Raw genomic sequence first — 23,203 nt, 5'->3', positions numbered from 1 at the left:
AGAATACTCTCGGTTTCATATGCCTAATTAAATTTTAGAGGTCCCCTGCTTAAATAAAGATTTATTAGCTGTTAAAGTTGTAGCATAACTCTTCTGCCACCTACATGCTATCCTTGAACATATTTACAAGCAGACTAGCTTATCCACTATAAAAAATATGGGTGATTTAATACTCTGATGTTATTGGTGTCAATTACAAAATTCAGCTTCACAATGGAGCTTTCTGAAGATACTGTTACTTGACTTTCAGACTGTCAATTTCCTTGAAGAAAGAGCATCTGTGAATTTCAGCTATGAAGTATTGGAACTAGTTAAGCTAATGAAGGCAGTCAGCAGGTCTGGAACCCTGAAAATAGGGCCCAAGAAAGGTTACAAGCTGTGCCATGTACAAATATGGTCCCATCACTAAAAAAGCCTTGTCTTTATGGGTGAATGCATGGGCACTGACGTTCATGTGAGTGTTTAGTGGGACACACAAACTCACAGACATATCAAGGGTCATTGTTTGAAAAATACTTCCGCCCACCAACAGTCTTGACATCTTCCATTATTCCTAGGCATTTTAGCTGTAAGTTTGCCAATCTTAAATTTTGTCAACATATCTAAAATATTCAGAATTAAATGCAATTTGGCAACATTAGCAACTTCCAAAGTCCTATTTCATGAGGACACGTCTAAGTATGGATTGCATTGTGCCTACATCTCAGTGGAGTTACTTGATCTAATCAGACTTTCAGAAACAATGCAGTCAACACAATGAAAGTCCCCATTGACCCCAAGGTTGAAGCATCCCTTGCAGAAATAATCAGAACATCCTGGTGTGAGAATAGAGACTGGGTAGAAACAAGTTATATGTTTAGCTCTTTAATAAAGGGATATTTTGAAAGATGTAACGTCTATTTTCTAATTCTCAGGAAAGAAGAAACACTTTTAAGCTCTGTTTCTTAAATCCTCAAGCTCAGTTGCCTTCCAGGCAAGAACCAAAATACATAGATTACATTCAGCGTAAGTTGAAGGTCAATAGATTGGCGTTCTACTCTAGAAAATAAAAAGAGACAGAAAGGTGACAGAATTTGAGCATTATAATTAAAATGGCCTTTCTGGATCTTGCAGTACTATAATCCAAAGACTGGACACAGGTACTTCTAAATAATTTTCATAAAAATATCCCCCCCATGTATTCCCCGCCATCAGAAAAGTATTCCAATCTTTGACTAGCAATTTTATGTAAAATGCTTTTGGGTTTTATGTATAAATTTTAAGTATAACTAACTTTGTTACTTCACTGTCAGGTTTAATGCATACAATTTCTTGTACATTTTGAGTTTACATAAAATTAGAGGTTTTGCCTCATTGTGTTTACTTAACTTCAGAAACATACAAAAACATGTTTTGTATGTCTGTGTTAGCTAGTCAGGGACGTGAGCCCTTTTTCCCTCAGGACTTCAATTCCCATACTATTTTCATCTTTACTGACTCACTTGTGGGCCAATTTCACAGCATAATCTATGGGCAAACACACATTTGCTCTAAAATCATTAAAACTTTTCAGAAGGAGTAAACCTGTTTTTCTTTAATTTTCCTTGTCTTTCATGGCCACCTGATGCTCCATGCAACATACAGGTGTCAGCAATTCCAAGGATATAATGGCCAGGTGAGGTCATCTCAGACCTCATCAACCTGCTGGAAAATTATGAACTGTCCCTGTTGAGATTTCAGCAAGTTTCTTCCTTCAAATATCACTTCAGATGCTAAATAAAAAGCAACATTTATAAAATAAACACATTTACTCAGGCAGGTTTCCTTGATTTTTATTGCCAACTTGTTTTAAAATTACCATAAATGCCAGAGAGAAAGGGAAAAGAAAACCCAGTCTGAGACACAAAATGCATGTTACTACCTATCAAGATGTGAATTGTTAATGTTGCATCTCATTTAAAGGGAAAAAAAAGTACTATATAAATATTTGTGTAAGCACATGATTTTCCAAGTGGTTTAATCACTTTACTGAGATATCTTTTGACTCATAAGAAAAAAAAAAAAACTATTAAAAAATCCGACTAAGAAGTAAACTATTTAGATAGTCTTCAAGACATAAACATGTAGATGTTTCATTCTGGAAATATAATTACCACATAGAGTTTAATTTATAATTTTAAAATTGCCATGTATAATAAATTGTCACATTTTATTTGGAATCACTTGACTTAATTTGCTTGATTAATAATAGAGACAATAGGAAAATAATATAGTTTTATAATATTCAGGATTAAATCATCTGTGTTCAATAGCTGATTATATTCTGTGTTTCTTTAAAATATAGAGTGCTGATTACATGAAATTATTTAGTGTGAGCTATTAAAATGGTAGTTCATTTAGAACGTGCACTTTGTTCTTGCTATACTCTTACAAGCATTACCTGGAGTTTTCTTAATAGATTGTTCTGATAAAATTAAGTCAAAATATGAATCAAAATGTTTTTTGTAGGCCACATCCCCACCTAGAAGTGAAAGAAATCTAGTTTTCCATTAATGGCACATCCCTCACCCACCCTGTCTCTACTCCCTTTCCCCCCATACACAATTTTGGGAAGTGTCCTGTGGGTGTCTGACATATACTCTTGGTTGAAATATGACACCTAGCATTTTCCTCTGTATTAGAAAGGGTTCTCCATGCAACAGAAATAGAAACAATAAGAGAGATATATTATATATATAATATATAATTATACATATATACATATAGTTAGATTAGAGATAGAGATAGAGATTGTGGGACTTTTCCTTAGTTCAGCTGAAGATGGGGTCCTTGTCATATAGCCATGAAAATTTAGGCTCGCAGACGATTTGAAGAGTCGGAAAAATGGGATTTATTGTGCAAAAAGGAAAAAAGGGGGAAACAGAGACTCTTAGCAAAGTGAGAGTGTTTCCTGCCCATGGGCTTCCTGCCTCTCATCTTGAATCGGAGGTACCACCCAGGAAGAGGAGGAGTCAAGCTCCTCTCCACTGCAAAGGGTGCGAACTTCTGTGGCTCCACCCCAGTGCACACTCCTCCCAGTGCATAGGCAGGTTGGAATTTTGCCAGCGAGTCCTTCCTACCTGGCTGTCTCAGATAGATAGATAGATAGATAGATACATACATACATACATACATACATAAATACATAGAGACAATTATGGGAATCAGCTCATACAATTACAGAGGCTAAGAAGCCCCACAATCTGCTGTCTGCAAGCTGGAAAGTCAGTGGTATAATTCAGTCTGAGTCCAAAAACCTTAGAACCAGGGGAGCCACTGGTGTAAGTTCCAGAGTCTGAAGGCCGCAGAACCAGTAGCTTGATGCCCAAAGGTAGGAGATGGATGTTCCAACTCAAAAAGAGACAGAATTCACCCTTCCTCTGCCTTTTTGCTCTATTTGGCCCCCAGTGGATTGGATGATGCCTGCTCACATGTGTGAGGGGATTGTCCTTACTCATTCATTACTGATTCAAACACTAATCTCTTCCAGAAGCACCTTCTCAGACACACCCAAAAATAATGTCCTACCAGCCCTCTGCATATCCCTTAGCCTAATCAAGTTGACATATAACGTTAACCATCATATCCTCCCTTCCTGCTTTAGTTCTCTCTGAAAATGTCTCCTCATCTGCCTTTGAGTGGTATGGAATCACTGCTTAGCCTCCACTATTGGTGCCATCAAAGACCTCAGTGATGCCAAGGTAATGACACTGATGCCCTCCAAGAGCATCCTATCTTTGTTGCTGCCTGTTATACCAATGTTGTGTGTGGTCCTCCCCAGTTTCTTGTTTCACTGAGCTGCAGATTAGTCTGTTCACTGCTTGAGCCCTGGAATTGAACACTTGAATGTGCTTTAACCTTGTCATATCTGCCACCCTTCTTGTTACACTCTCTTACATATTTCCATAGATTTACCAGAAAAAAGAGATCCTTCTGACTTTATTTTTGTTTTACTATAATTTATTGACAAGCCCTTCTTCCTAGAACTCAAGTTCAAGCCTATGCAGGCTGGACTGGAGGCTATCTTTTCTCTCCCAAGCCTGATGCCGTTTGATAGCTCAGCTGTGCTTTGGTGATCTTTATTCTTATGATGAAGTTTTTCCTAAGAGATGTCTTCATTCCTCATGCATAGACTCCTCTAAGTGCATTTACAGGTCTTGCAGATTTGCACACAAAAATTTCCATCTCCAATAAAAATACATAAAGTCAAGATAAGACCTCCCTTTGACATGTGTATTTTAAATAATTATCTGGATGTTTTTCTTTTAAAAATTAAATATATTATCAGTATTGAGTCATCTGTAGGATTTACTGAACTTCATGAAAGACCTTGCACCCCAGAATACCCTAGTCTTTTCTATTATTCAGTGTTAAGGGATGGAAAGAATCCCTATGTAGTAGCTTACACTTTCTTCAGCTTTAAGATGCCTATTTTGGGGTTTTTTGTTTTTGTTTTTACATTTTAACATTTATAAAATCAAGAAATTTCTTACAAACAATGTGTACATTTAATGCTTGGGGTTTTAGTTTTTGTATCCTTGAAAACAATTGAAAGTATGTCTTACAAATGATAATATCATTGAATCAAGAAAATATAATAATCAGCTTTCTACTATTTCTTGGTTCTTTTCACTTGGAAACTATATTTGGCCTGAGATGTATCCAAACGCACATGTATTAACAAGCAATAATACACGAATTTAACTGAATAATTAAGGAAGTGACCTTTTGATACAATGATAGAGGCAGGGGGCAGAGAAATTCTAGGCAGAAAAGGGCAGGTCCCTGACAAAACCCCACCTTCGAGCCAAAAACCCTAAAACTGTGGCCCAAAGTGAGAACTTCTATCCCTGTTTTCCCACTTGAATGTTGCCTTTTCCTAAACTACCCATGGCCCACCCCATCCCCCATCCAGTGCCTGTAAAGACCTCAGACTCAGCCAGCAGAGAGAAGCAGCAGCCAGACATCAGGACTATGGTTGGATGTCAGAGAGAAGTGGCTTGATTTCAGAGGGACAGCATGATGGCATAACTTTGGAGAAAAATCTGGTCAGAGACAGCCAGACTTCAGGGGAAGATTACCTACCCACTCCGTTCCCTTTTCAGCTCCCCTTCCTGCTGAGAGCCACTTTTATCAGCAATAAAATCCCCTGCATTTACCATTCTTCAATTCGTTCGGTGCAACCTCATTTTTCCTGGATGCTGGACAAGAGCTTGGGAGCCATGAGTATGGATAGAAAAGGCTGTCACACTGGCCTTTTGCTTTTGCTGGTGGAAGGCAGCCACCTCATGTGAAAAGGTAGAAGGCCTCCTCAACTGTTAACACTTAAGCTGTCCACAGACCAGACAGCAGAGCTAAAATAGCACAAGTAATATGCCCTCTGGGGCTTTGGGGGTTGCAGGCATCCCCCACCTAGATGCTGCCAGTGCCCAAAAGCACTCGTTCCAGCTCCTGCACCCACTCACCTGTGTGCTCCCTCCCACAAGGGGTGGAATGCAACAGATACACACGTGAGTGGAGTTTGATCCTGCTGGCACCAAAGCAGCTAGCTGGTTCCAGTGCTCATGCACTCCAGTTCCTGCCTCATTTACTCGCACACTCCCTCCTGCGAGGAGTTGAGAGTGGTGGGCTGAGTAAACAAGACACCTGTGTCATGAGTCCCCCAAAGGGGTCAGGGAAATATCCTGCTTCACTTTGACCTAGATACAAATAACATGACTGAGGAAACCTAATTAATTTAGTATAAAATGTTTAAACTGCTGAAGATTGCCTGCCAGAGGATTTGAGATGTGTAAGTACAACAGAATTGTTCATATTCTTGATGTATATGATGGGTATTATTATTTTCATGTGAGTCTACATAGATATACATTATCTTTATAATAAGTAAACAAGTATTTTGCATGGATCAGCTTGACTATCATATAGGATGGTTTTTAGAGAGTGGTGCTAGGGTGTCAACATCATGTGTGTGATTCTTACACAGACCAATAATCTTTGTCCTGCTACATGACTATGGACTGAACCTTGATATCAGTCTCCTGTCTTCAAAATTTGCCCTATTGTTTTTAATGGGTTTCTAATAAAAGAGTGTAAATAAATTAACATAAGTCAGTTCACACTACAGAGAAATAAAAGAGTCTCCAAGAACATTCCATAATCAGGCTCTTCTTGACTTGGCACTAAGGATAATAAATTGGCTCTTCTGCTTCAAACTTGAGTTATGTGGTCAGAACATTCTCTCAATTCTTCATCAGGCTTGGAATCTTTGCCATCTACCCATTAAGTCATAGATCACCTCTGGTCAGCATTAGTCCCCTCTCCTGACCCAGAGGCCATGATGATAAAGTATGTGGACTGAACTGTATCGATGGTGCTTCTGATCTGTTGCCTATTGAACACGTGTTCCAAAGGGTACAGAGGATGCAATGAGAATGTATATCCTGAAGATGTATAATGTGGTGCTGGGATACTGAACTCATACTGTTCTAGATATATCAAAATTCTGCTAGTCTTACCACATCTGATTTAAACTCTTTCATCTTTATTTTTCCTAGCTTAACAAAAACCTCTGCAAATTTCCAAGTCTCATTCTAACTTGTAGTAAAGCTCCAAAGAGCATCCATTTTTCCTCTTTCAACTTTTATTACATTGGGTCACCTTGGCCTTTGAAGAGGCTGTGTGATTAAGTGTACCCTGAAATCACTGCCTCAAAACCACCTGAGATCAAAATACAGATGCCTATTCCCCACCACAAGCCCACTCAATCAGAATATCCAGAGGCAAGGTGCAGCCCAAAAGCACCCCTTGTTTAGGAACTACTGATTTGGTGAGACTACCAGCAGTACACCTTATAGCAGTTGAGTATCGTAGCAATTTAATCATGCACCTAATGGGAGTAGGAGGTGTGCAAACTGCCCTTCATGAGTAACCTAGAGACACTCACAAGAACCAACTTCACCATCACTATCATTCTCTATCTCTGACTGAAAATGACATTTACTTCTTCATAGAGGCAAACAGGTATTCTACCACAAACAGGTCCTCACATTAAAATTTTGCTCGAGGCTGCAGTGAACTATGATCATGCCACTGCTCTTCAGCAAGGGCTTCAGAGTGAGACCCCATTTCTAAAAAAGAAAAAAAAAGAAAATTTTGCTAAAAACAAGTAGACACCAAAGACCCATCAGTCAGAAGCCAGCCTAGTATGAAAGAAACCACCACAAAGACCGTCTGATGTTTTATTAGCAGCACTTTGCTCAGCCCCTGGTTAAAAAGCAGTTCTCTGCAGCAACCCAGTTTTAGTTGTCCCCAGGGCTCTGGCTTGAAAAGAAGTTTGACATTATATTTTCTAAGCCAAAGGGGCACTTCTAGCTTAGAAGCATCAGACCAGACACCTGGTCAGGAGCATTGTAACTCATTTATTTCTCACTGAACAAGTTATTACCCTTTCCTTTTTGTCTGAATTGCTGTCCCTAGATGCCATTCCACATGGGTGGTCTCTTCCTGCACATTGCTCTACTCCTGGTATTGACAGGTCCATGTGCCATGCAGCCTAAGGAGAAACATGGTTTGATATCCTAAGGGGGCAATTTCTCTCCTTGGGGAAGAGCCGGCTTCTGTTGCTGTGCCTTGCCTCTCATTAATGTTCCAGCTAGGTCTCTTCACTGCTCTATGTAACGGCATCCACTCCATTATTGATCATATTTTGTGTAATGGTAGATTTGCTGGTGAAAATGATGATTATGCTGTAAAGAGAGGGCAGTGTTCGGGATCTCACGTCTATAAAATTTAGCAGTGCTGTGGAGTCTGCCTCAAATAAGTGAATTGGAGATGCATTCTGGATGAGTGGTAATAGGAGTGAAACCAGTTCCTGAGAGTGAGATGATCTAATGTTTCCTTCTACACTGTAATCCAGGACCACTCCAAAGCTGATGTTTCATGTTTTAGCCCAAAGGATTTAACACTACAGGCCTTTTGTAATCTCTAAGTGGGTACTCTGTACATTTTAACATGGAACAATGTGACCACATTTTTGTATTTTCCACATTTTCAGTCTTTCTAATTTACTGCTTTATTTGATATATGGTAAAGTTAAGAGTTTTGATTCATTCTTTCATTATTCTTTATACTGAAAATTGCATAGGGTTGTAATCTTTTAATTCATGTCTGTTTCTTCTGAAAGCTGACAATTGCTTAAATTATATTCTGTCACCTTTCTGCTATTACCAATACCTCCTTGCCTAGCCTTTTATATTTAACTCAATCAGTCATGATAATAAACAAATTAATTTACTTCTTTTTTAAGTCATTGAATTGAAGATGGGAGGGTCACTGAATCAGTCAGGTTCCAATCAGGAGACAGAAGCCACATAGCAATGTGAACAAGGAAAGCTTAGTGAAAAAGGAGTATTAACTACAAGAGTGGATTGCCATCTTAGGAGTAGGTAATTCTTACCTATTTGGGGTAAGATTACAGAAATAGCACAGAGAGGGAGCAGCCACTACCTCTAGGTTTGAGGCAGAGGACCCAGTGAAGCCCTGCCTCCTTCAAGGTCTCAGTGAGACCCAGTCTCCCTTGGAGAGGACTTGATCATTCATGGCTCACTGAATGGCAAGCCAGTTTCCCATAATAGTGGAACATCTAAAAAGCTGCCCTCTGCGTTGCTGGGGAAAAGCTGCTAAGGGGGAGACACTGATGAAATGTGCTGCCTCTGAGCCCTGCTGGTGTCCTGTGAATGCTGCCTACTTTATACTACAGAAGTAACCAGAAAACACACAGAAACCAGAAAGAACAGCCCTTTCCTCCTCCAGTGTCCTTCTAGTGCCCTCTACTGCAAAAATGGAACATTGTGCAAGCTGTCAAGGGAGAAATGTCCCACTATCAAAAGCAGGGCAATGAAGCGCAGATTTGGAAGTGAGAGGCAATAGCCTAATAACTGACATAGTCCACCCCTTTGGTCACTGAGCTTCTATGTGCACCCATCTGCATGCAAGTGAACTTCTTTACAACAACAATGCAAGTCTATGTTTCCACCTAACGATGTATAGCTATCCTTCATACAAGGGAAGATGTTCTTATCCTTTCCCCAAAATGAAGAGACATAGAATGCCAACAGTCATTATAACCATCATTAGCCATATTAATTACTCCTCAAATTCAGTCATAGTCCCACTAAGTATCCCATTACTCAGAGACTAGGTATATTGACAACTGGCACAACCATTAAGAAAATGGAGCCCAAAGCTACCTCCTCTAACCTCTATGGCAAACCTCCCCCTACATAGTATCTCCATGACCACAAATCTTCTTCCTCTCAAGCTTTTGTTTCCCTGCCTAGTCTGAAGTAACATGATCCAGTTGATGCCCACCTACCTACTGCTGCTTCTGCCACTTCCCATCTTCATCATTGCTGCATTTTACTAGCTGACACCTCTTAGACAAGGCCTTGATACAGTGCCCTATGCAGTAGCTACCTGTATCCTCATGATATGGAGTATGAATGACAGTAAAAATTACACAAGTAACAGTTAAATTTAATCATTTCAATCTCCTTCCCCAAATAGGGAAATTGGACAATTTAAGTTTAACTCATGTCTCTCCCACCTTGGCCAGTTAATAAGAATTGAGTATCCCAAAGTCAATGAGGAAAAAAAAATAACTTAAATTTTAAAATATCGTCAATGAGAAGAGGACTAAAGAGAAGCAGTCTAGATCATTCACCCATGGAAAGTGAAGACTTGCCAATACAATGTGCCTTTTTAGTGTTTTTCTTCAACTGTTACAAATCTGTGATTTGTTATATTTGACCCAGTGGAAGTCCTGCAAGTCACACTGACCTATTAATAGAAACCCAGACTCCAAACAACCAAGAAACAGTGCTCAGGCCTGCTTTATTTCTCTACTTGCACCTCAAGAACAGCAGTGACCTTTGCCTATCATCTGGCAACAATGCGGATGGCGTCATATTTCTACCGATATCTCTGTTTGGTGTGTGAAGTTATTTCCAAAAATCTTCATTTATTTAATCCTCCAGCTGTCTAAAAATCTTTATGGGTGACCATTCTTAGCATGCCCTTTACCCTTTGCTCTCTGAACCCATCCAGGTCCTTGCTTAAGGCTCCCAAAGGTCTAAGAGCAGTAGGGGGAGAAAGTGAAAACTGGGTACCTAATGATATAGAAGTCAGCTGGTAAAGTCCATAAAATTACTTTGGGGATTAGCTGGTAGAAGAGATGGTGCTGTGTTTGTACTTCTACTTTCACAACACAAAATAATTGATGAGTAAAAAATACTTTTTGTTTAATAATTGCTGTTCTTCATTAGTGTGAACCAAGGGCACAGTCTATCTAAGACAATAACATCTGCACCCCATATTTCATTATCACCAAACTTCACATTTCACACAAAAGCATTGCTAGCACAGCCTTACAGCTTTAATTAGTTTCTGCCATAGCTGTGAAGGTCAGCCAATTATTCTGTGTGAAATTTCAATATGAAGTGGCTGAATTGAAGACAGCATTGCAACAGTGTGGGATTCTGCAGTGCTGTAAATCTAGTACTTCGGAACCATTTTTTAAAACACAAGATAACATAAAATAATCATCAGGTATGCATGGCTTCAAGGCTTACTGGTTAATTTAACATGTGCTTGGTGGGGGAAAAAAACACATCATTTCTGATTGTTGCTTAAATTCCCTCATTACATCGTCATTATCTGTGACACAGTTGTTAAGGCTGAATCCATGTTTTTATGATCAACATCTTTTAACTCACTTAGAATTGCACTGGAACATTTGATTTAGAAATAAAGCCTGGTTTTACTGGATTTACATGATGCTTACACACACACATACATATAGATACATACATATATACACATATATTTTATATAGGTACATAATGTTTAATATGTACATATTCGTATGTATACACATGTTTAAACAGTGCACGTTTGACCCATCAAAATATAAATAGATATTAATCGATTAGGTCAACTTAAGAATGTCATTTTACTGAAAAACTTGCTGAATTAGAAAAAAATTACTAGGGATTCAACTTTATGAGTTTTCTATTTAGGATCATAGAACTTGGAAATTAGAAATGATCTTGAAGCTCATCTGCTCTAGCCCCTCTGTTTTATGCATGAGGAAATATGCCCAAGAATAATACAGGGTTTCCCAAGTCCAAGAGTGTCAGCAACTCAACTCAAATTCTGGACTCCCTTTTCTCCTGACTTTCCATGGGCCTGTTTTACCATGGCATAACAATGTAGATAAGATGTGCCACATGATACATAAAAGCTCCAAATTTTGCTCTCGAATTTTCATGAGATTGGAGGCCAGTTTGCTTTGTTTTGTTTTCTACATAGACATATATGTAGTTTAATCCTAATTCAAGCAAACAAATATTTTTTGAGCTATCCTTTGTGCAGGGAACCCTGAAAAGCATCCCATGTATCTAGCATGATTAAAATGTTTTCACCGAGTTTACAAACCAGCAGCATAGATAAAACAAAGAGGAGGAGGAAAAAGAGACCACAGAGTTAATGGAAACACCTGTCAGATTGGAGGAGCATAAAGACAGGGTAGAGCTAAGGAGGAATACCAAAAGATAAGTCAGAAGAAAGAAAATGGAAGAATATTGAGCAGCATCCCTGGCTTCTACCCACTAGATGCCAGTAGTGCCCCCTGCTCAAATCATGACATTAAACATTCTTTCTAGACATTCACACATGTTCCCAGACAGGGGTAGAGGGGGAGCAAATTTATTTAAGAACCACTGATCTAGGGTCTAGATTCCAGACTATAAAGTATTGTGGATCTTGGAAGACTTCTCATTTCCAAAATAGACAATTTACTTCAACTTCATTGGGATGCATGATCCTTTGATCCTTCCATGATTTCCCAAGCTACAGGCTGGGAAGGTAATATCACAGACTGCAGAGAGGCTCAGAAGCTAAAGATTGAACTGAGGTTGCTTGATTTGATGGTTTGGTGACTTATGGAAGGAAGTTAGATTGCAATGGATTAAAGAGTAAGTGAATGTGATTGAGCAGTGAGCAAGTGGAGTTGCAGGTGTGCACAATTCTTCCAATGAGTTAAAAAGTAAAAGAAAAAGCAGAGGTGATGTAGCATCTCCAGGGAATTATAGGGTTGCGCACTCTCAACCTCAGGAACTGTTGATATCTGGAGCAGATAAGTCTTTGTTGGGGTTGGGGGAAAAGAGGGCCTGTAATTTTAAATGGGATGTTTTGCAGCACCCCTGGTTTCTACTCTCAAGATGCCAGTAACACTCCTACCCTCAGTTGTGAAAACCAAAAATGCCTCTGGATGATGCCAGATGTCCACTGGAATGTAAAATCTTTCCTAATTGAGAACCACTGGGTTAGGGAAAAGGATTTTTTAGTTTTTTAATTTAAGGTAAAGAAAACTTAAGCAAGTTTTCAGAAACAGAAGAGAAGACAAGGAGAATGAGAGAGATTAAAGATGCAAGGGGAAACAAGGACACACAGGGAGGGGACCAAAGCAAGAAAAAGGTAATAATAGGGAAGACTAAGAGTGCCTTGAACAGGAGAATGGACTTTCTTTCAGAGCAAATAAAGAAATAGAAGGTCTGTAAATGGAAGACAGATGTTAACAGCAGTCAAACCAGGAAGTCTTGATCTTTGAAGCAAAGTTGTAGATGAGCTTTGTTTCATGATAGGATTTGAGAGTAGGAATTCACTATAAAATTGAGAGGCAAACTTCTGGCCACTGCTTAGCTGGGACTTGAGAGAATACCTTGGTAGCAGAACCGAGAAGTGTATCAAAGATGCAGAAGTTGTTTCTTACTCAATTAACCTTTACCTGCCTGGCAGCAGGAGCAGAAAAATGGACACTTCTGCTGAGACAGAAACAGCAGAAGTACAAGTGGCGAAAGGGAATGGGGGCAGAGTAGGAAATCTGTGAGTGTACATGAGGCATAGACTGAGTTAAGAGGGAGAAAAGGGATGAATCAAGGGATCATGCATCCCAATGAGACTGAAGCAGATTCTGTGTTTTGAAATTAGAGGCCTCTCTAAGATCCATAATACTCTGTGGTCTACAAACTAGAATCCAGATCAAATGACTTTGTCACATCCCTACTTCTGCCAGGGACATTTGGCAATGTCTGGAAACTATTTTTATTATTATGATTGAGGCCAAGACAGGGTGGCAGTGGGAGTGGGACAGGGGTACTACAGGCATCTAGTGGGCAGAAGCCAGGGATGCTGCTGAACATCCTATAATGAACGGTGTAACCCTCACAATAAAGAATTATCTGGTGCATGGTGTCAATAGTATCACTATTGAGAAACCTTAAGAAACCTTATTCTAGATTAAAACTAGCTATCTTGGCAGTTAGCTAATGAAAACTCTTAGGACTTTTTTTAAGAAATTAAGCTGCTGAAATTTCTTTTTTACAACCCTGTTATACTTTAGCATCAATTTTGTCGTCTTTTGGAAAGAAGTACCTCCAACTGCTTTTATTTATTAATTATTCCATCCCAAATAAGTTGAGTTTTATAATGGGGCCCATGTTAAGCATAGAAAATATAAAAATAAGGTTGACATAGACAAGCACTAACTTAGAGAGAAGCATAACTATGGAATGAATTGTGTCCCTCCAAAATCCATATGTTGAAGCCCTAATCCCCAGTGTGACCGTATTAGCAGATAGCGCCGCTAAGAAGGTAATTAAAGCTAAATTAGGTCATAAGGGTGGGGCCCTGATGTGATAGGATTAGTATCTTTATAAGAAGAGACACCAGAGATCTAGTGTCTGCAAGCCAGGAAGACAGGCCTCACCAGAAACCTGCCATGCTAGCACCCTGATCTCTGTCCTCTCTCCCCAAGAACTGTGAGAAAATAAATGTCTATTGTTTAAACCACCCTATGTCTAGTATTTTAACATAGTAGCCTAAGCAGACCAAGACAGAATATTCTCCTGTTTTGTTGCTATTGTTAGTTTGTTCCTAAGCAAATGCTAAGAAGCCAATTTTGTCTTAGGAGTCTTCCCATTCTAACCTAACTTCTTATTCTCCACTCTTCTACCCATCTTTGGCAGTAAGGAAAAGAGATTGTACTTCAGAATTAGACAGACCTGTGCAAATTCTAGCACCTAACGTAACAAGCACCAGGTTCGTTTTCCTCATGTATGAAAAGGGGCGCAATCACATTTACTTGCAGGCGTATTATATGACTTAAGTGAAAAATCAGGTGAGAATGCCAGTATTGTTAAATTGAGAGACATGGTAGTCTCTCTATAGATAACACTTCTGATCCTCTTGGATCAGAATTGTAGTCAAAGGTTGTTTTCCGAAATTATTTGGTTTGCCCTTCCCAACTGTCTCATTAGGTGCTGGCCTAAAGAGGCTAAAGTTTTCTCTCTCCCAAAGAATTTTGAGAACTGGAAAATCCTCATTGTCTAACAATTAAAACTTCATGATAAATTTCTGGCCCCATAACAAGAGGAAGAAGCAATGATATGTTGAGGTGTGAGTACCTGAGTAGTACCTAAAATGAAATAAATATATAGTTTCTACTAAAGAAAAAAGAAACAAAATAAAGCCCAATTGCGTTTATTCCCAGAATGTTTCAACATTTAAGCAATTCACTTAGCATTATTTTTGTGACATAAAGTGAAGCAGGAACATATCTACAATCTATATTATATCTATTAATCCTTGCAGTTTACAACATGCTTATTTTATGTCAAGTGCTGTGCTGAGCTGTTGACGTTTGCCAACTCATTTAGCCCTTCCAGAAGCCCTTCCTTCACTAGCATGTCCAACTAGATTATGAAGTGAGGATGGGAGCCTCCATCGGATATTTATGACTGTCCCTTCCTTTTGCGACAAGTGAAGCTGTGTAATGCTGACTCATCTCACCCAGATAAGCAGAGTTGTAAGGACTCCTGGAAGTGTTGGGTGGTGTCTGGGCCAGTTTCATCTGGAAAATGATTATCACAAGTTTCAGATCAATTTTGGGGGAGCTTTCTCCAAACAAGATCCAGAATCATCTTATCTTCACCCTCTTTCAAGTATCGATAAAAGGGACAAAGGCTCTTTTCATGAGGAAATGTTCATACTCTGCAGCTGTTCAAAATACAAGTAGTCTCTCTGGTTCATCGTCTGGAATCACATAGAACTCCATGGTTGAGAGAAGGGGAGGGATGGTGGATGCACTCCTCTGACAAGCAGGAAATGTGGCTCCTCTTGCTCTGTGACTGGGTCAGGACACCTGATCTTCCAAGCTGCCCTTCTAATAGAGATTATAAAAGAGACCATAAGACCAAAGAATTGCATGATGGGTACCCATTAGAGCATGCCTTGCCCTTTGCCTTCCAGGCTCCAGCCTCTAAACTTTCTCCTAGCTGACAACACAAATTGGAGGCTAAAATGCCAGGCAGGGATCTGTCTTGGCCTTTTGTTACATGGTCTACCTCCTTCAGATTTCCAAGACAACTGGAGCCATGCTGGCAGAGAACTTGCTAAGTCTTAACCGACATTGATGGACTCATTGTTTATTCTCTCAGTTCACTAGTATAAGCTGCATAAAGTCAGGGACCTGCCTGTCCTCATCACTGCTATATCACCACTCCTAGCAAGTGCCAGTCACATCTCAGGCATTCAGGAAATGATGGCAGGAAGGAGGGAAGGGAGGAAAGGAGGAAAGGAGGAACGGAGGAAGGAAGGACGGGAGGGAGGGATGAAGGGAGGGAGGGAAGGGGAGAGGAGAGGAGAGAAGAAAAGAAGAAAGAAAGAAGTCATCCTAGACCCTAAACAAGATGAAGAAACCCAAAGAATGCAGTACATAGTACACTAGAATTCCTTTTGGTATCAAAATCCAATACTGCAGTTGGACGAATTCTCAAAAATATTACTGAGCTCAGCCTCTCCTTTACTCAAGTCCACAGGGTTAAGTGGTTTACTGTGGTTACACGCAAGTTTGTAGCAGAGGCCTCTTGGCCCTGGGTCCAAGAGCTTTTCCCTTACACTCTGTGGCTTCTCAGGTGAGTTTTTCTGGCGTCTGCATTAACATTCTCTGTTTTCAAAAAGCACGGTGTACTTCACTTAGGGCCATTAAGAAATAAATGATGTATTTATTTGTTTATTTGTTTAATGAAGTAGGTGGATAGAATCAGTTTTGAGTTTTTTTCTTCTCTAATTTTTTTATTTTTACTTTTTAACTTTTGTTTTAGGTTCAGGGGTACATGTACATATTTGTTAAATAGGTAAATTGTATGTCACAGGGGTTTGGTGTACAGATTATTTCATCATCCAGGTAATAAGCATAGTACTCAATAAGTTTTTTGATCTTCATCTAGTTTTGAATTTTGGTAACAAAGCATTTCCTGTTTCTGGTATGCATATATGTGGATTTGCGTGTTTTCCCTTGTAGTTTAAAGAGCAGAACAAGATAAAAATCAGTAGGGGTTTTCTCACCAAAGGAGAATAATTTTAGTGGAATTCAAGGGCTCAAATTCTCAACAATGTCCTTTTATTAAAAAAAAAAAAAAGTGCCTCTACAATTTTGAAATTGAGACAGTGGTGACATTTAATAAAAAGATCTTGAGATTTCAAATCCTGAACTATGGCTGTGTGCAAACTAATGATTGTGACTTGGAAGAAATTATCTTATAATTCCCAAGTTTAATACCATGCCTATGAATAAGGAAACTGAGCCAATCAGGATTTCTCAGGAGACAGCAAGTGGACCGCTACCCACCTAGGAAGGGCGAGCTGCTGAGGCCTGATGCCAAAACAAGAAGAGGTTCTGCAGTGAGGGGGAGGCACCTTCACACATGGAGCAGAAGGGCTCACAGCCACTCTCTCAACCTCCTCTAGTCCCTGGACCAGAACCAAGAGCTGTTGTAGGAGTAGTTTCCAAAGAGTATAATCTTAGGAGTTTCAAATTTCAGATATTATATTTACACAGTGCTTTTAACTTTTTAAGTGTCTTTTTCCTGTTAATTAGTGTTAACACCCTCCTCCCCACCACGAGGACTAGAATGCACTATTTTGTGTCTATTTTTAAAATAAGGAACCAGAGAATAAAAAAGATAGAGAATCTCTGAGCCCAGAGTAGAAATCTCTTTCCTAGCCACCAGTTCCATGGTCTTTCTCTTAGACCTTTCTGGGAACTTTTTTTTCTTTTTTGGCAGACAAATGGTTATGCTAAAAATTTAAAACTAGAAGCAAATATACTGGAAATGGAAAACTGTATTCTAATTGCCTCCCCTGGATTTCCTACTCCTGTAAATATGGACAAATATAGTGGAATAAATGAAATCCACAAGTATTAAGGACCACCGTATTGGAAAGATGAAGCCACTTCCTCATAGAGCTATCTGAAGAACAAGTATAGCTAACATGCTGCTAATCTTTAGCATGCTGTTAATTTTGAGTTACATGTTCTCCACCTTCCTCAGCAATCCTTTGGATGGCAGTTCCAATGTATGAAGCAATGGACACAAGGATCAAAACACAGTTTTGGAATAACTGGCCCCCAGGTAACTGAGAGCTGACTGTCCTCCCGTAACCTAACTAACTGGTTCCTTCTACCAAGTAATAAACAACTTTCCGGAAGCCACTTTTCCATCCCTTGGAAAAACATCTTTCAAGGATATCTCTAATGCAATTTTCTAGCCCCTGGGATTCAATATTTCAAGAAATACCTTTAAGCCAACTAAACCTCTAGAGATTTTTCTGTTTTCACTCAACTCTTGTTTCAGTTCCAATATTTCTAGGAAAACATTGATTGATTTACTGTGGTAAATTACGAGATGTTTTTAACGTTGGATGCAATATATCTGATTTGTGATCTCTAGGCCTCAGATGTTTTATAGCAGAAGTTAAAATTCTACACTGCAGGCTGGCACGAATAGGCTCACCTGTAAGCCCATAAAACCCTCCACCAGATGTGTTGCTTCTTTTCTCACACCTCTGACTCCGCTTTCCTTGATTCGTCATGATCCACGTCAATAAATTAGTGATGCATAATTTCAAACAGCTGATTTCAGACTAGTCCTAAAGTGATCTAAGTGTCATGCTGAAAGGCACAGATACTGAGGCTTGATGGAGATTGGCTGCACATGATGGTGGGAATCACAAAAGCAGAAAGGTATGCTTGATGCATCTGAAAAAAGCAAAAAAGCCTAAGCTTCCAAGTGTAATAGTTGCCTATTAGGTTGTTTGCTCTTCCAAACAGTAAGATCTGTGAGGTCTTGTGTCTGTCCTATTCATCATCAAATATTCAGTACCTACTCCTGAGCCTAGTGCAGGGGAGGGGAACAGTAAATATTTGTAGAAGGGATGAATGAAAGGTAGGCCAAATGAGCCATGAGGAGGGAGAAGCACAAGTTCAAGTCATCAAAATCTAGAGCTGAATTTTTCAACTTATTTCCTCCTTTCTTTTCAGCGATACTTGCAAATCTCAAGAAAACTTATTGTCATTTTTTTTTTCAGTTGGGCTGAACTGTACAATCATCAACTTGCCTGTTGACTCTGCCTCTAAAGACAATAGGTCTTGGGTTCAAGCTCCACACGGATCTGTTAGTGTCTTTTTCTGTTTTATGGCCAGAGATGCAAATTACATCTATGTTTATTCCTCTTGCTATCTATGTCTTTTAATGTTTCACACTCTGCATAGGAAAAGTACTTCGTAACATCTAATTCTAGTCTTCCCTGTCACAATTTAAACCCATCCCTATTCTGCGTTGGGGGAGGACAAAAGACAACTCTTGATTAACTTTCATGCCCCATTTTGATTCCTCTCTGGATCAATTAGCTTTTGCTGTATAACAAACCACCATCATTAGTGGCTTAAAACAACAACCACTTTAATTAGCTCATGATTCTGTGTGTTATCAATTTGTGTTGGGCTCATTCAGGTGGTTTTACTCGAGTGATCTGGGCTCAACTGTCCTTGACTGGGCTTACTCATATATTTAGGGGCTCCAAAAGATGCCATGAATAGCCAAAGGATGGTACCTCCCTCTGCAAGGTCTCTCATTCTCCAGGAAGCTGAACCAGCATTGTTCATATGGTGGCAGAGGATAACAAAAGCTATAAAACCTTGGAAAGCCTAGTTCAGGAGTCAATTATAATTTCTGCCACATTCTATTGGTCAAAGCAAATCACCAGGCCAGCCCAGATTTAAAGGGTACAGAAATAAATTTCCCTTCTTGACAGGAAGAATTTATGACCATTTTTGTAATCTACTACACCATCCTAGGGTTCCTTCAGTTTCTTCAGTCTCATCGTTTCCTCACATTTTCCCCAAATAAGTCTTTTTTCTGTTGATTTGGGATGCAACTTTAAGACTCCATGTATATCTCAATCATTTATTCCATAAAAACTTATTAGGCATCTGCTGTATATCAAGATCCATGGTAGGCTCAAAGTCTACCAAAGCATGGTTCTTAACACTTAAGGGGCTTAAGGATAGAGGATCAAGCAAATAATTAAGAACTAGAAAGTGAAGAAAAATTAAAGAATCTTAGTAACGATGAGAACATGATTCAGGGTCATTAAACTCAAGTCAGAAATAGAGAGCCAGAAAAGATTCCTGGAAAAGATGGTGGTTAAATGAGTAGGAGCCATATAGATCAGTACTACTCAAAGTGTGGTCTGTGGACTAGTGGCAGTATGCAAACTGTTGGTTACTGGTTTGATGCAAGAGAAGAGTAAGAGTTTGGAAATTATAATAGTAATTTGGTATTGCTGCAAAGTGCAAGCATGTGATTTTGAAAAATTGTCAGTCTGTGACAAATTTAAGTTTAATTTCTTAAATGATCCATCATCATAGATAGTCTGAGATGTGCTGACTAGGTAACAAAAAGTGGACAGAATGCCCCAAGCTAAGGAAATAGCATGTGGATGTTAGACTGAATAATGAACCCCCAAAAGATATCCAAGTCCTAATCTCTAGAACCCATAAATGTTCTGTCATATGGAAAAAGGGTTTTGCAGGTGTGATTAAGTTAAGAATCTTTAGATAAGGAGATTACCCTGGATTATCTGGGTGGGCCCTAAATGTAATCACATTTGTTCTTTTAAGAGGGGGGCAGAGGGATATTTGACACTGACAGAAGAGAAGAAGGGAATGTGGCCTTGGAAGCAGAAACGGATTAACATGGCCATGAACCAAAGAATGAGAGCAGCCACCAAAAGTCAGAAGAGAAATGGAATGGATTCTTCCCTAAAGCCTCCAGAGGGAGAGTAAACCTATCTTCATGTTGATTTTGGACTTCTGGGACGCAGAACTGTGAGGGAATAAATTTCTGATGCTTAAGACTCCAAGTTTATGGTAATTTGTCACAACATTCATTGGAAACTAACACACAATTATGAAGACAAGGGAGCATGAAGCAGCTTGATATATTCAGGGATCTGTAAGGAGCTAGACAGTAACTAAAGGAAAATACACATGTAGGGAGGAGTAGTAAGGATAGGGAGAAAGGAGGAGGCAAGGACTGGGAAGAACAAGGATCCCAACTTCATCTCATACTGGGGTTGGAATAATTAAAGAGAAAGACTTTAGAAACCATTCAGTTCTTAGTTGGCAGAGTGTAGTTGTATCCTACATGGACTAAAACACAAAGGAATATTGTCTTTTGAACTCAATACAAGAAAAATGAGCACACCTTGCATGCATCTATAAATTCAAACCAAGTTGTGTGAATTGATGTGTACTCTAAGCTCAGCTTTCTCAGGGGAGAAGAACAAGCCAAATCTGATGATAAAAGAGAAGAAGATATATTATTTACCTGGTTCATAAGGAGTGGATACTATAACAAGCTAAGAGTTAGTAAAAACAAATCTTCCAATTTGTCTAGCCTGAAACACACACACACTCAGATACATTGTAAAACCAGCCTATCATACTAACCCAAAGCAAAAAGGAAAACCATTGGGGAAAAAAAAAAAAAAAGAGTGGGGAAAGACTGAGGACTGGCAATTGCTAGTGACATGTTTACTAAATATATTCTAAAACATTAAACATAACATTGGAAAGCAAAGGAGCCAAGTGGTTGGAGAAGCCCACTGATTACTATTCAGGTTTGGTCTCTGATCTGCTTTCTCGGCACTTGGCTTCACAACCAGAGCTCAGCCAAATAAATCTGCATCTCTGGCATCTCCAGGCAACTCCGAACTTGGCATTTCTGATGCAGGAGAGCTAGCCAGGAAACCCCTCTTTGGAGGGGAACCAATGGGCCAGATTCACTCTATCAACATCCAGACATCATAGCTAATTACAAACACACAGGACCAACCTGACAGCCAGCTCTGTAAGTAGCAGACACCAGCATTCCCCAGGGAACTGGCTTGGCTCCAGTGAGTACTCCCAGTGACGAGAACCCTTTTAAGCAAGACACTCCAAGGGCTCACCAGATTGTGATGGGTTTTGTGTGGTCATGTAAAGACATTCTCCCACCAGCCCCCAACCCTAGGAATACCAAATTTCTATTCAGAGAAAGTAAATGGAAATCTCTATCAATAAGAGCATATTCAACATTGTAGAAATATAAATAAATAGCTAATCACATCCCTGCCCCCACCCATCTGGCACTAAACTCCTTTTTGATTGGAGCCTAGTAAAAATTCTAGAAAGGAAATTGGTAAAACCCTTGACCCATGACTCAGGGAGAAAAATAGTTTGACTCAGAAGCCCATGATGTCTTTCCCTTTTCTGACATTTTCTAACAAGAAGTTATTCAGCAGGAAAACTGGAAATTTGGCCGCAAATGTTAAGATCTAGGCAATGAATTAGTCAAATGTTTTTATGGAGAATCCATTTGTACTTGACATTAATTTAGGTTGTCTTCTAGAAGGTCAGACTTCTTGGAAAAGTTGGGGCCAGGAGAACAGAGTGCTATGCCACCGGATACTGATGGCCTAAAGCATCTGAGAAATGCACTGTGCTTCACACCCCTGCATCAGTGTGATCCTGGCACTTGTGTTTGTTACAGGAGGGTCGTCTAAGTGGCTGGTTTAATCATATTACTCCAGTGGCCCGCAAGTAAGTGACACATCAGCAGCCTAGATGGCCAAAATCACTCAACTCAACTGAGCCGGAGCATTGAGCCAATATTCTGCATGGAGTCTTTACATCCCTAAGACAATTATATTATTGTGCAATTTGCCACCATAATGTGGATCTTGGCTCTTAGGAAGAGTTTATTAAAGCTGATTTTTAAATTCCCTCTCTAGCCCATCTGTTCTACATCCCTTCAACAACTTTTTGGGCTACATTTGACTAGGTAAGAGCTTTATGCATTAATCCTGGTTAGATGGTAGAGAACTTTCCTAAATCTTTCTTCCTCAAATGGAACCATAATGAGGACGTCTAACTTATTTTTTCTGATGAAGGAATGTATATTTCTGCATAAAAGAAAGATTTGGTATCCAGAAATCACAGTAGCATTGCATTCTAGTAATCCTTCATGTGTCATACTTGGAAAGATGATCAAGTAACATTATCCCATTTGTATTCCATTGTCCTTTTACATGTTGCCACTTTCAGCCCTAGGTTCTTAGACCATGTGCACATTTGTCACAGAGGATCCTTTATCTTGAGCATTCCAAGGGTCTGTGGCAGAACACCAGTCCTCCTTCCACATCCTACACTAGTCCAGGAAGAAATCTGTGTCCAGAAAGAGAATAGCTCTAGTAGAATGACCTTTACTGAGGCTTGACATCTGCTACCTTATAAGCTTCTTATACACTCAGCCTAATCCACCTGGAGGCTTTGCTGCCTGATGGCAGGTGATAAAAAAGTTGTTATGCTATAAGCCCTGTCTTAGATTCAGGGCATGTAGGCTGTGTAAGAGTCTGAGGCTTAGGACAGACAGAGGGGGAAATAATTCTTGGTTCAGGTGCAATTCTCAAGATGCTTATTAGGATGAACTCTGGTTCTAAGAACAACTTTATTGGTATGAAAGTCAGGCAAGGCTTCCTAATAGGAAGGAGGCTCCCAGCTTCCCAGCATTTCAGAGGGGCTAATGTAATGGTGATCATAAAACTTGACAAAAACCGACAGGAACCAAGAAGCCCAAGTCTAGAAATTTACAACCCACAGAGGATCAACAGCTTGTATTCTGGATATCTTAAAGGTGAATGCTCTAAAACACCCATCTGCCAGTGGTGATGAAAACCTGGA

The 23,203-nt window shown here is 39.5% G+C and overlaps 2 long non-coding RNA genes across 2 annotated transcripts in view; one reads left to right on the top strand and one right to left on the bottom strand.

Annotated features, from left to right (window-relative positions):
- LOC129030219 (uncharacterized) overlaps positions 1-18,770 on the top strand; it is a 30,917-nt gene extending 12,147 nt beyond the window's left edge. The window contains exons 2-4 of the long non-coding RNA XR_008500586.1: positions 3,623-3,719; positions 17,472-17,552; positions 18,508-18,770. This is a non-coding gene — a long non-coding RNA (uncharacterized LOC129030219). The remainder of the gene's footprint in view (positions 1-3,622; positions 3,720-17,471; positions 17,553-18,507) is intronic.
- LOC134737793 (uncharacterized) overlaps positions 1-23,203 on the bottom strand; it is a 219,924-nt gene that overhangs the window by 51,242 nt on the left and 145,479 nt on the right. The gene's annotated exons all lie outside the window — the stretch shown is intronic.

Source organism: Pongo pygmaeus, chromosome 12, assembly GCF_028885625.2.
Source record: "Pongo pygmaeus isolate AG05252 chromosome 12, NHGRI_mPonPyg2-v2.0_pri, whole genome shotgun sequence".
Taxonomy (NCBI): Eukaryota; Metazoa; Chordata; class Mammalia; order Primates; family Hominidae; genus Pongo; species Pongo pygmaeus.
This window is presented reverse-complemented; position numbering and strand designations above follow the sequence as displayed.